Raw genomic sequence first — 13,641 nt, forward strand, 5'->3', positions numbered from 1 at the left:
CCCACTTCCTTTTTTGATGTCGCATCCTTTTTATTATCTATTTATTATTTTGTCAAACATCCCAAAAAAATCCATATCATCGTGTACGACTCTTGCACCATTCTTTGAATCGATCATTTTCCCGATGTACAGGACCGAGTTCTTATAGCTTCTACCGAACTGCCACTCCCAGAGCTCTTCTGCCACTTTCAGTTCACTGTCCTGACATATCATATGTGGCTAATTGATATTTGTGGGGTCCAACATGTGATATTAGGTCCAAAATGTCAAATCAATTAAATATACATAAACATGTGATTTAGTTATAGTAAAATACTTGTATTTTCAGAAATTTGAAAAACAATTCCATACACAACGCTCTCTATTGAGAGAAAATCATCTGAATGGTCATGGGTCAGGATTAATATATTAACTAGATATTAACTTATCATAATAACCATATTAACCACTGCCCTTCATCTTTCAAGAATCAATTTCAATTTGTAACCCAGCCGCGAAGGCCGGCTTCTGGATTATCAAGACACTCACAGCGTAAATACGGGACACGACAATCTTCGCTTCCCTCTTAGTCAGGGCCCTTAGGGATATTTTGGTTCAAATTCTTCCAAAAGCATCAAATTTGGCGCAGATGTTGCCCATGCCATACTCTTTCGATTTTTGACGGGCGCCAAGGGCGGTATGATCCGGGGACCATACCGGTCCATCCCGCCATGTCACCTGACCTATGACGTCATAATTAGGATATGCATCCAATCACATGGCGTACTATAAGTGGTCAAAGTTCAAAATGAATCGATCGAAAAATGAAGGCAGGGATCCATTTATAAGGTTTTCATAAAATCCAATATGGCCGCCAGGTCACATGACCTATGACGTCATATTTACGACATGTATACAATCATGTATACATGAACCCGGATCATGATCGCACAAAAATTAAACACAAGGATATGGCATACAGTTCATAAAACATCAAAATCCGTACCTTTGTAATTAGACTGCATATGCCTGAAAATTAGGAAATAGACATGTAAATATTTCCTCTAATTGTCAAAAATAAGGTCAGAGTTCGATTACCCAACCCAGAAGCATAAAATGGTGAACCTCGCGTAAATCTTGACAAAAAATTCAAAAACCGACATGTTTGACTCAAAAATGACATTTAAGATGACCTTGAGCGTTGACCTTGACCTCGAATCATCAAAATAACATCATAATTGGATTCCTCGACCTCGAAAACCCCTGAAAAGTGGTATCATACATGATTCCAACCCTTTTGGTTATTTAACTGATTTTCCTCTAATCCGGGTGGCGGCCATTTAGTATTTCGCCAATATGGGGCCACCGGGGGGGCCCCCCGTCTTGGCGCCCGTCAAAAATCGAAAGAGTATGGCATGGGCAACATCTGGGCCAAATTTGGTGCTTTTGGAAGAATTTGAACCAAACGGCCCCAAAATATCCCTAAGGGCCCTGACTATCTGGTTTTTGCTGTGCAGTGTACACGTTGAGAATCTATCAATATCAATGAAAATTCGGCAAATAATTAATCAAATCGAGAACTTACACTCAGATTTCAGTGAGCCATGTCATCACGAACGTAGGTTTGCTAGGCTTTCCAAAACCTGGGCTGAGTAGCGTGCGATGGTTACAGCCACAGTGCCCACCATAGCGTAAATTTGTATTCCCACTCGCACTACATATAAGGGGGACTACACGAAGGAAAATTTTGCCACCCACACGCGCTCCCAGTTTTGCCCCGTCGTCTGCACCGTTCGAAAACAACAACATCCGGGAATTCTACATGTAATGTGGTAGTTTCATGAAACTCGGAGCTTATCTGACGTGATAGTTTTATATGGGAAAATTCACAACGTAAGAAATGTCGGGGGACGCGATTTCCAACCACTTCATGAGTGTTCGTAATTTATTCTTCAACATGCCACTATGTTATCCAAATGCGTAATCATCATTTCGTGGAATGATTAATCTCATGAATATATTTATCGCTTCCCCCTCATGGCTACTTATTTTGAATTTACACTTCATAGAAATGACAGTTTCATACGTAAAACTGGGGGACACGAACATTTACGTTGCGTCATAATTGTTAAACCAACGGCACACAAAATGATAAACACATGATATTATACAACGATACAAAAATTGTTGTTAATTATTAATGTTCTTATTCGCAATGAAAAATACATGAATTCAAGAACAGCAGTGAAGTTGCATTTCAAAATAATATATTAATACCATAAATCACAAATAAAATGAAGAAAATACGGGGACACCAACACTTCTTTTAAGATAATGGTAAAATCTTAGTATTAATAATGCTTTTCCATTTATAGTCCTTGAGCCAACCGGCCATTTTTTGAAGTGAATGCTCCGGGGGGGGGGGGAGTAATTCTCATTATGATTTTCCATTAGACCAATGTCTCAAGTGTCAGAAAAGGTGTGATGGACATCTGAGAACGGTAGCTTAGTGCCCGGATGGACGCCATCTTTGAAACCACCCAGCTCGAAAATGCCCATTTGGTGGGGTACATTGTTGCACGTGTATCTGGACTTCTATACTAGCTATCGATGTGCGGTTGACGACTAAATATACGTCCGATGTGTACCGTCTAAATAAAAAATAATATGAAGCATTTTGTTTTAGATTAATTATTATAAAAATCAATTATCGAAAAAAAATCATATATTTTTCAATATTTTATTATTAGACTTGTACTTTTTTTTAGTGAAACAACACTGGTATGATTTTCCAAATTATGCATTGTGCTACACCGTTTATCTGTCTATAAAAATAACTCAAAAACTAAAACATATCATCCACCACGAGTTTACACAAAAAATATATGAAAAGGCATGCACTTTCCACAAACCGAAACTATGTCAGTTGGAATTTCCCGCCGATAATCAACCCACAGAACCCAGTGCCGAAAGTGACGTCAGTCTATTCTATATCTATATTCTATATTCTATATCTCAGTCTGAGATTTGTTGCGGTGACCTGATTAATTTCTGAGGGGGTGGGGGGGCGGGGGGGGTGGGTGGCTTAAGAACTAAAAGTGAACATGTTAGATGGCGCCACATACAACTCTATTATAGAGTTGTATTGTGGCGCCATCTAACATGTTCACTGACTTGGATGAGTATGTCTATGTAAGCTGGCGAGCTTTTCGGATATCGGAGTAATCTAACGTCAGTCTTTTTGTTCTTTCAGCTGAGATGGCCGGTGTCGAGGCGAAACGGGCGAAGATTGAACCTGAGTCCGGAACGTGCATCCTGTGCAGCAAGAAGTCGCCACTCTCTGAACTAAGCAAGGCAGCGGGCAACAGTTCTTGGAAGACATTGTGTGACGCAGCCGCAGTTAGAAACTTTTATCCAATTCTAAAGCTAGTCCAAGAAGGCGCAGTTGAACTTCCTAATATTCCAATATTATACCATAGGGCTTGTAGATCAGACTTCACTCACAAAAACCACCTAGCTACTTTGACCAATGCAGCTAGAAGTTCTTCAGTTGATACTGGCGATGCGGTGCGACGGCGATCATCACGGGAAGAGACAGGATCAACTTCAACGGTCTACGATGATAAATGCATTTTTTGCCAGCGTGCTTCAAAGTTCATAAAAGGCAGTCGTACCCGTGAAACAGTTGTCTTGGCTGTTGAACTTCGAGCAGATAAGACAATAAGAGATGCTGCGACAGCTCGCAATGATGAGAGAGTTTTGGCATTGACTACACGAGATATGGTTGCAGCTGAGGCTCACTACCACTTCTCCTGCTATAGAAACTACACACGGCCCCAAAAACCTCAAGTAGAAACTGACATTGAAGATAAAATCGAGAAAAAAAAAATGATACGATGTATATTCAATTTCATTCGCACTGACTTGTTCTTGAACCCGAGGATTGTTCCAATAGTTGATGTTGCAACAGATATCCTGTCTTCAGATACATTTTCAGTTGATGTTCGTGACTCCATCAAGAAGAATCTGCAGCGCACATTACAAAGAGAGTTTGGAGAATCGCTCATCTTCTTCAATGTGAAACACCGTGTATACTTGATGCCCGATAATCTGACAAAGCGAGAGATTGCTGCAGAGTGCGTAAACCTGAAAGCAGAAGTGAAAGCATTTGAACGACGGACGGTGAAAGTAACATTGTGCGTGCAGCTACTTCACTGCGACACCAGATCAAAGATGCTCATTACAATGAACGTTGGCCGCCTCAGCCAGCAGAACTCACTTCAGATTACGTGAAGATACCAGATTCTCTTCGTGTATTTCTGCATACTTTGATTTGCGGGAGTGGGGGTAGCTCTGCGCGTGCCGACACACTGGTATGGTCGATGGCTCAAGATATCATCAATGCTGTACACCGGGGTACCATCAGAACATCGAAGCATGTCCTACTTCCGTGGGTCATGAAAACGCTCACCGGTAATACAGAGGTCATCAGAATATTGAATCGACTCGGGCACGGATGTTCGTACACAGTTCTGGAAGAAATCGAGACAGCGCTATGCATAGACAAATTAGCAAGTGTGGAGAAAGATACAGTACCACTTCCGTCACATGTGCACCCTTCGGTCCCGACTGTATTAGCATTCGATAACATCGACAGGCTAGAGGAATCGCTGAGTGGTGGCGGAACATCGCATCGCGTCAACGGTATCATCGTCCAACCGAAGTCGCAGTCGTGTTTGCCGCCCCAACCTCCATCGGCAGTATCCAAAGCAGATAAGAAGCGATCTATCCCGTCATCCAGCGATTTAGTTCCAATATACAGCGGTGGGAAACGAGAGGGCCCACCTGCAATCAAGCCTGCAGATCTTTCTGACACTCTTGCAGGCGCAACATCCCTTGCGCAGCGCCGAAATCACGTATGGATTATGACTCGCATGCTGGAACCATGCGACCAGACAATCAGTTCGTGGACTGGTTTCAACATCATGACTAGAGATCGTGTTCAGGTGACGGAAGATGTAGTTGGCTACCTGCCGACTATAAACGCGCCTGCCACAGATATGGCAACAGTGCAAGAAATCCTCAGAGAAGCTCTGAACATCATGTCATCACTTCAGCTTGAGCGTATACCGGTGGTGCTAGACCAGGCACTATTTGCTAAGGCGACCGAAATAGCATGGAAAGATGTCGATCGATATGGAAGAATCGTGCTCATGATGGGGAACTTCCATACCATCTGTAACTTCATGTCGAGCATTGGGAAAATGTTTGGAGATGCAGGCCTTCGGGATGTAGCTGTTGAGTCAGGAGTAATCGCTGAAGGTTCCATCAACAGGGTTCTGGAAGGCAAGCAATACAACCGTGCTGTGCGACTCCACAAGTTGATGTACGAGGCACTAATACGCATCATTTGGAAGGGCTTCCAGGTGTGGATAGAAAGCAATCATCCTGACAAGGAACCCCAGATTCGAAGCACTGACCTCAAAATTCGCAGCATCAAGGAGGATGTTTGCCACGAGACTCTCGCTGCTGCTCTCGATGATGATTCATGTGTACAGAGCTTTGACATGTTCGCGAAATACCTACATTTTCTGCGAACCAAACATGGAGACCTGGCTCGCTTCTGGATGATGTATATTGATATGGTAGAGACCCTGCTAGGGGTTGATTCGTGCGGATAGAGAAGGCGACTGGATGCTTCACTTGGCTTGTGTCAGAAGAGTGATCCCTTGGTGTTTCGCAATGAACAAGGTGAACTATGCTAGATATCTACCAGTGTACTATGCACAGATGACGCAACTCCACGAAACATGCCCCGAGTTGTACAGGCATTTCAATCAAGGCTACTTCTCCGTACAGCTTAGACCAGGGAATCGATTTGCCAGAATCGCTGTTGATCAGACAACAGAAGAAACAGTAAACAAAGATACGCAAACAGCTGGAGGAACACGAGGTTTTAGTCTTCGACAAGGGGCTGTGTCACGATACTATCTAACTGCAGAAAATCGGGCTACTGCACTGAGGCAACTACGAGAAACTATCCTTGTGAATGGCAGCGACACATCTCACGCCAAGCACCCTGACTTGTCTACTTCTCGCATCAAACGTGATGAGTCTGGCGTCACAGCTATCTGTGATCTACTGGAAAATGACTGGACCAATCCATTCGCCGATGATCCGTCATGTCTTCTCAGTATATCTACCGGAGCGGCTGCGAGGGAGGACGTTTCTAATGACCTACTCAACACCCTGCAAAAGGGGGAAGCGGCGTATCAAAGCTTCCAGAAACGTCTTGAAGAGGGAACAGGCTTTCATGACACATTGAACAAGCTAAACTTGAAGACCTTTGGTAAGATCAAGCAGAAAGTTGTGAAGGGCACAAACAAGGAGATCGTCCTGAGAGCTGACAGACAACTGTTTGCCACCATGATACTCATCGCCAAGACAAGGAACCTCGACATGCAACTTGTCCTTTGTCACCCACTAGGGCCGTTACCATGGTCTTTGGCAAACGTTGATGGGTCAATGAAAAAAACGAACAAAGCTGCACTTGCGAAACACATGGAAGGTCTTGTGGAACCAGCCGAGAACGTTGACAAGCGAAGTGCAACAATAATTGATGCGATGGCTCTCATACAAAAGATGCATGGCGAGAACGACACGTTCGAAGAACTATCTGACCACATCCTTGCTGCAGCGCTTCACGCTGGTCAAGGCAGTGAGCGCATCGATGTTGTCTTTGACACATACACAGAAGAATCCATCAAAGCAGCTGAGTGTGTGAACCGCGGTTCAAATGAAGGCATCAGTTTCAGCGAGATCAGACCCGCACACAAAATCATGAACTGGCGGCGTCTCCTTGCTTGCAGCCAGACAAAGGAGAAACTGGTTGTGTTTCTGGCGGAGTCGTGGAAACATGAAACAAATCGCGAAAAGCTAGGCAACAGAACACTGTATGTCACCTGTGGTGAAAAATGTCTGGTACTGACCCGCGATAGGTGGAAGTTGGTGCAAGCACTCGAATGTAGCCACGAGGAAGCAGACACGCGTATGTTTCTCCACGCAAAGCACGCCGCTACCCACTACAAGACGATCATCTTAGTGGCAGATGACACCGACGTTCTGATCATCAGTCTTCATCTCAGCAGAACCATCGATAGTCAGCTCTTTATCAGACGAGGAACAAAGGTTCGAGTCAGAATGATCGACGTTGGAAAGTTGGCTGCGGTATTGGGGTCTGGAGTTTGCAGTGCATTGCCAGGGCTTCATGCATGGAGCGGGTGTGACACTGTGAGTGCTCTGGCTAGCCAAGGAAAGATAAAGGCTTTGAAGCTTGTGCAAGCGAATGAGCTGTATCTTCAAGCATTCACAGATCTGGGATCTTCGTGGAATGTACCAACAGACGTCTTCAATAGCATTCAGGCCTTCACGTGTCAGCTGTACGCCAAGAACACGAAGATCGTCGGTGTTAATTCGCTCCGTTATCACATGTTCTGTGCAAAGAAGGGCCAGATCGAATCTGGACAATTGCCGCCTTGTGAAGACTCCTTGATGCAGCATACGCTTAGGGCCAACTATCAGGCTGCTATCTGGCGATGCAGCCTTGAAAACCTACCAGACGTCCCAACACCATCAGCAGGACATGGTTGGGAACTCGATGATGGCGGTTCGCTCACAATCCGATGGATGGCGGGTCTACCAGCTCCAGATGTCGTCTTGAATCTCATCTCATGCACATGCAGAAGGACGTGTCGACCGTCAGATTGCTCCTGCATACTGAATGGGTTGAAGTGCACTGTTGTGTGTAAGCTGCAGGGATGCTCCAACATGGTGCAGGATGATGCTATCGTGGCTCAGGATGCCAATGACTCTGATGGCGACTCTGATGATTAACTTTGTGTGCACTGTATATTGTATAGCATATGTTGTTCTCTATTATAATGCAGGCCAAATTGCCTGAAAATCTTTATAGACAGATAAACGGTTTAGCAAAATGTATAATTTGGAAGATCATACCGGTGTTATTTGACTAAAACATGACATGTTCAATGATACCTCCGCTTGCTTATTAGGAATATACATCGTATGGTGTTAAAATCAGCTCCATACGTCTTTCCAAACTCTAGTAATGAATAATTAATATAATTGGCGGCCATTTTGAAATCCAAGATGGCCACCAAAGTGCAGATTTCCTATGTAACAATTTCCGCCTGCTTATTAGATATCGTATGGTGTTAAAATCCTCTCCGTACGACATTCCTAACTTGCGTTATCGTCAGAATAGATAATGCCAGCGGCGGCCTAAGTCATTTTATGCCTCTTTACATTTATTTGTTGTAAACTCGTGGTGGATGATATGTTTTAGTGTTTGAGTTATTTTTATAGACAGATAAACGGTGTAGCACAATGCATAATTTGGAAAATCATACCAGTGTTGTTTCACTAAAAAAAGTACAAGTCTAATAATAAAATATTGAAAAATATATGATTTTTTTTCGATAATTGATTTTTATAATAATTAATCTAAAACAAAATGCTTCATATTATTTTTTATTTAGACGGTACACATCGGACGTATATTTAGTCGTCAACCGCACATCGATAGCTAGTATAGAAGTCCAGATACACGTGCAACAATGTACCCCACCAAATGGGCATTTTCGAGCTGGGTGGTTTCAAAGATGGCGTCCATCCGGGCACTAAGCTACCGTTCTCAGATGTCCATCACACCTTTTCTGACACTTGAGACATTGGTCTAATGGAAAATCATAATGAGAATTACTCCCCCCCCCCGGAGCATTACTTTTGGTCTGGCTCAAGGACTATTACACATTGGAACACACAATTGCTGCTCTACCAGCATAATGATATGAAACCAATGAGATTATATGGGATATTAGAAAAATCATGAAAATTTCAGTCACTTCATAATTCACTGTTGGACTACACAAATATGGAATTAGCCATGTGTGATATGCGAGCAATCCTGATATGTGTACATGTCTGCGAACGTAAATTCCATTGCAACCGTTGCAGTAAAATTCAGGGCAAGCTTCCGATTAAAATGATGCAAAATACAACTGGTTTTAAAACGAACAAATTGTGCGACGAATGTGATTTTTTTGGCATTTTGCCATACCTTTATTTTTGTTAAGAATTACGGATTGTATTATTAATAGGCCTAGTCAGTGATGGGGTGACGTGTCAAGTATTTGACCCACTTCATGATATTCGTTTCGGGGTAGAAAACTGACATGTCTGGTACATGAGTCATGCCTTTTTTCTGATGGAGGAGGGGAAGTTAAACAACATGGTATGCCATGTACACGGCGGCCATTTTGAAAACAAAACAAAACAGGTAACAAATAAAAATGGCCTCCTCTTCCTGTTTTTTCAAAAAATCCAGACTATCAAATCGCGATTTCTTTTGGCCTTACCTATTTACTGAACTTACCTATTTTGTGAAAGAAAATTAATTCTGATAATCAATAAGGTGAAAATCTTCAGGAAACGACTGAATTGTGATGCAGAGTGGGTTCTGGTTCAGAAGGTAGGTCCAGAGGTGTGTTCAGTTACCAAGCAGCTAGCTATCGCTTGCCAAGCCAGCCGTTCCTTATCAACGGTTTTTAATAGAGTGTTTGCTTGAGTGTGTAAGCCACTTGGTGAGTGCTCTAAATGAAACGTGGTAACTGGACACACTCCAGCAGGTATACTTAAGCACATTTCTTTCGTGTCAATGCTATTTCAATTTCATACAAAAATCCTTAAATTTTTCTGAGTTTTATTTTTTTATGATCGAGGAAAAAGTAATGAGAATCAAGGGAGGTGCCAGGTGAACCCTCCCTTATATAAGGGGTCGTTTCTCTGTATGCAACTTTAACATGGGGACGGAAAATACGTTTTTCGTCTTCTACTGGACGAAATCGGCTGCAAATATCAAAAGTAAATGCTTTGTACGTTGAGGTAATATCTATCTATAATTCCATTAATCTCTGTGTGTATGTGTGTGTGTATGTGTGTGTGTATGTGTGTGTGTGTGTATGCGACAACGATTTCTCGACAACTACCGGTCCGATATACTTGAAACTTGCCAGGTATATTGCTGGGGACCCGAGGATGTGCCTTTTCAAGGTTTGAAATTAATCGGACAAGTACTTACCGAGCTATGGCGATTTAGCCGTTCGCCGTTCGCTTTGGCTTTGCGAATGGACCAAACCATTCATGTAAATAGAGGGGGGGGGGGGGTGTTCTGTGGTCGTTCGCTTTGGCTTTGCGAATGGACCAAACCATTCATGTAAATAGAGGGGGGGGGTTCTGTGGTCGTTCGCTTTGGCTTTGCGAATGGACCAAACCATTCATGTAAATAGAGGGGGGGGGGGGTTCTGTGGTCGTTGCGAATGGACCAAACCATTCATGTAAATAGAGGGAGGGGGGTTCTGTGGTCGTTACTGCCACGTGGTTTCAAAGTTTTTTTTTGTTGTTGTTGTTTGCACGCATGTTTTTTTGCACCCACGTACGGGCACGTCCTAGCTTATATATAGTACGGGCATGCCCTAGTGTTCTAAATTCCAGCAACGTCTGTTTCCACATTCTTGAGTTTTATTTAGAAAACCCTCAAATTCACGTTGGTGTCTGTCTGTCCGTCCGTCCGTCCGCCCAAAATGTGTTCATATCTCAAAGGTTATACATTTAAACTGGTGTCGTCGGGTCTATGCTTGTACTGCAAAAGTTGTGGGTGGTGTCCACAGCGAAGGCGTGAAAGGTTAACATGATCAGACCTGGGGAGTAGTTTCTCTGTGTCGTCGATGATGGGGGTTTTGTGCCCAAGATACTGTTTGGGCCTAGGTTGTTTATTGCGTTTTGGTGATGTGGGTGTGGATGTGTTTATATATATATATATATATATATATATATATATATATATATATATATATATATATATATATATATATATATATATATAAAATATAGTTTCTGTTGTTTGGTGGGGAGATATTTTTTTTTTTTGTATACAGAATCGAGGCTCGTGAAAGAGCTAACATATATCACTCAAACAGACAAACAAAATATATAAAAAGAGGGAGCGGTAGACAAGATGGGGAGAGAAAGGGATGCACACAAACACAACATTTGAGAGCAGGGACATCGGGAGATGTGTGGGAGGGAGAGGGCTTGGGGGGGGGGGAGGAGGCGTGGGAAGGGGGGGTGGGAGAAGTATAAAACACGAGGACACCAAGGACTTCCAGGAAAGAAGTTGGTATTTCAAAAAAGTGGATTTGGGGTGAAATTAGCAGGGGTAGAAAAGATCAAGGTTTTGGATGGGGGAAGATAAGAGATGGTGGTGAACAGCTGTTTTAAAGACCTGGAGGGAGGAGTGGGATTGAAGAGAGTGAGGGAGTTTGTTCCAGAGGCTGGAGAAAAGAGGAATGAAGGAGTGAAGGTGAGCAGAGAGTCTTGATTTTGGCAGTTTAACCATAACAGAGTTGCAGGCAGATCTTCTGCGACCTGCAGGAATATTTGGGGGACAGAGCCCAGAGAGAGCTGGGGAGGGCAAGACTGGAGAAGAGTCGGTAGAAGATAGAAAGACCACCAAACCTGCCTGCGGTGAGTGATTGAAAGGCCCTCGGAGTTAGCTTCATCGCGGGAGATTCCAATGATTCTGAAAGCTTTGCTTTCAACAGCATGAAGCCGAGCTAGGTGTGAAGCAGTGGAGCCAGCCCAGAGGGGAGAACAGTATTCCATTGAGCTGTGGATGAAAGCCTTGTATGTGGTAAGGAGCTCAGGTGTGCCAAGGAAGGACTTCGCACGACGGAGGATGCCGAGTCGGCGACTGGCTTTGGAGGCCAGATTTGAAATGTGGTTTTTCCAGGAAAGATCATGGCAGATAGTGAGACCCAAAAGCTTGAGTGACAGAACTTCTTGGAGAGGATTATTCACAAAGGATGTCACTGTAGTGTCTTTGTGGTGTAGTTTTAATGTGTTAGGGGCCTGTGGGGGTAGTTGTACATGTAGTGGCATGGGTGATTAAGGTTGGCACCTCTCATTTGCCGTTGCAAGGAACTGTGTATACCTCTCATGTCTCAGTGGTATTTGAATTTTAGCATATTTACTTTTGTGCATAAGTGGTGGGTGTTGTTTGTGGTGGGTGTTGTTAATGTGCAACCTGTGATGATGTGAAGGGCTTTGCTTTGTATAGTTTGTGGGGTGTTGAGATGTGTTTAATTGGCTGGAGCCCAAGATGAGCTGGCATAGTTGATGACTAATGGAATGTACTTGATGGTATGTTAGTGATGTTGTTTCTTTTTGGCGTCCGAAGTCGGTGCCTGTGAGTGTCCTAAGTGTGTTCAGCCTGGGTGTGCATGTTTTTTAATGTTTGTGATGTGATCTGAGAATGACATGGATGTGTTAAAAGGGATGCCGAGTATGGTGTGTAGGTGGAATGTGGATGTCGTTCAGTGTGATGTGTGGTGCAGCAGTATGTTCCCCTGGTGTAATTTGTATGAAGAGTGATCGTTGATTTTGAGGGAGCTACTTTTGGTATGTTGATGGTGAGCCAGGTTTTCAGGGTGCTGAGGAACGGTCGAAGTTGTGCTGTGGCGGTGTTGATGTTGCTATGTGTAGAGGTAATGGTTTGTCCGCATATGAGGCTAATGGTATGTTCTCGAGTGGTTGTGGATTGTTGTCCATGAACATATTAAAGAGTGTTGTGCATGTTTGTGTTGAGTATTTTATTTGTGAGTAAGAGCTTTAGGAGTGCGTCAAACACTTTGCTGATGTCTACTGTAGTGAGAATAGTGCGTTTTGGTGGTTTTCTATTGTTGAAGCCTGCAATGGTGTTTTGGGGGAGGTTTGAGAGTAGATTGGTGGTGGAGTGGTTTGGTCTGAATCCGTGTTGGGTGTGTGAGTGATGTGAGGGTTTGTGAATGGAAGTATAATGCGTTCTGCAACTTTGGAGGGTGCGCAAAGTAATGTGATAGGTCTGCAGGAGGCTGCTTTGGTGGGAGCTTGGTTTGGCTTAAGGAGGGTAATGATTTTACATCGCTTCCAAATTTGAGGAATTCTTGAGTGTTGGTAGGAGAAATTGCTTGTATTTGTGAGGGTTGATATGCCGTGTAGTCCAAGGTGTTTTAAATGTAAATTGGAGATGTTGTCAGGGCCGGAAGCCTGTGAGTTTTTGAAGTTTTTGATGATTTTGTTGTTTGTTCAGGAGTGAATAGTGTGATAGGGGTGTTGAGTTGGCGGCTGAGATTGCGTCTTCTAATGCATCTTTCCTCTTTTCTGGGTCCTATGTGACTGTTTGCGTAATGGTCGATGAGGATGTTAGCTTGTTGCTTTTCTGATGGTATGTTGTCTGTGATGATTTGGGTTGAGCACAGAGGTGATTCCAGCTGCAGGATGCATGAGCAAGGATAGCAACATGGAGCTCTCCCATTTATTATCAACAATTAAGGCCCAACCCATAGAAGTTTTGTTGGATTCATTATAAAAAGATCCATATCCGACAGTGTGAAGAGTAATAAACATGGTTACAGAATGGAGTTTGGGAACCAGAAAGAGCTGCTCGAGCTCTCGAGGTGGTCGGTGATTTATGAGCTCCAAAGCTCCTGGTGAGGGTTTTGATGTTGCTCCTGGCTCGAACTGTGTGCACAACCTTCCTACTCT

This window comes from Myxine glutinosa, chromosome 4 (genome assembly GCF_964187855.1).
Source record: "Myxine glutinosa chromosome 4, kmMyxGlut1.1, whole genome shotgun sequence".
Taxonomy (NCBI): Eukaryota; Metazoa; Chordata; class Myxini; order Myxiniformes; family Myxinidae; genus Myxine; species Myxine glutinosa.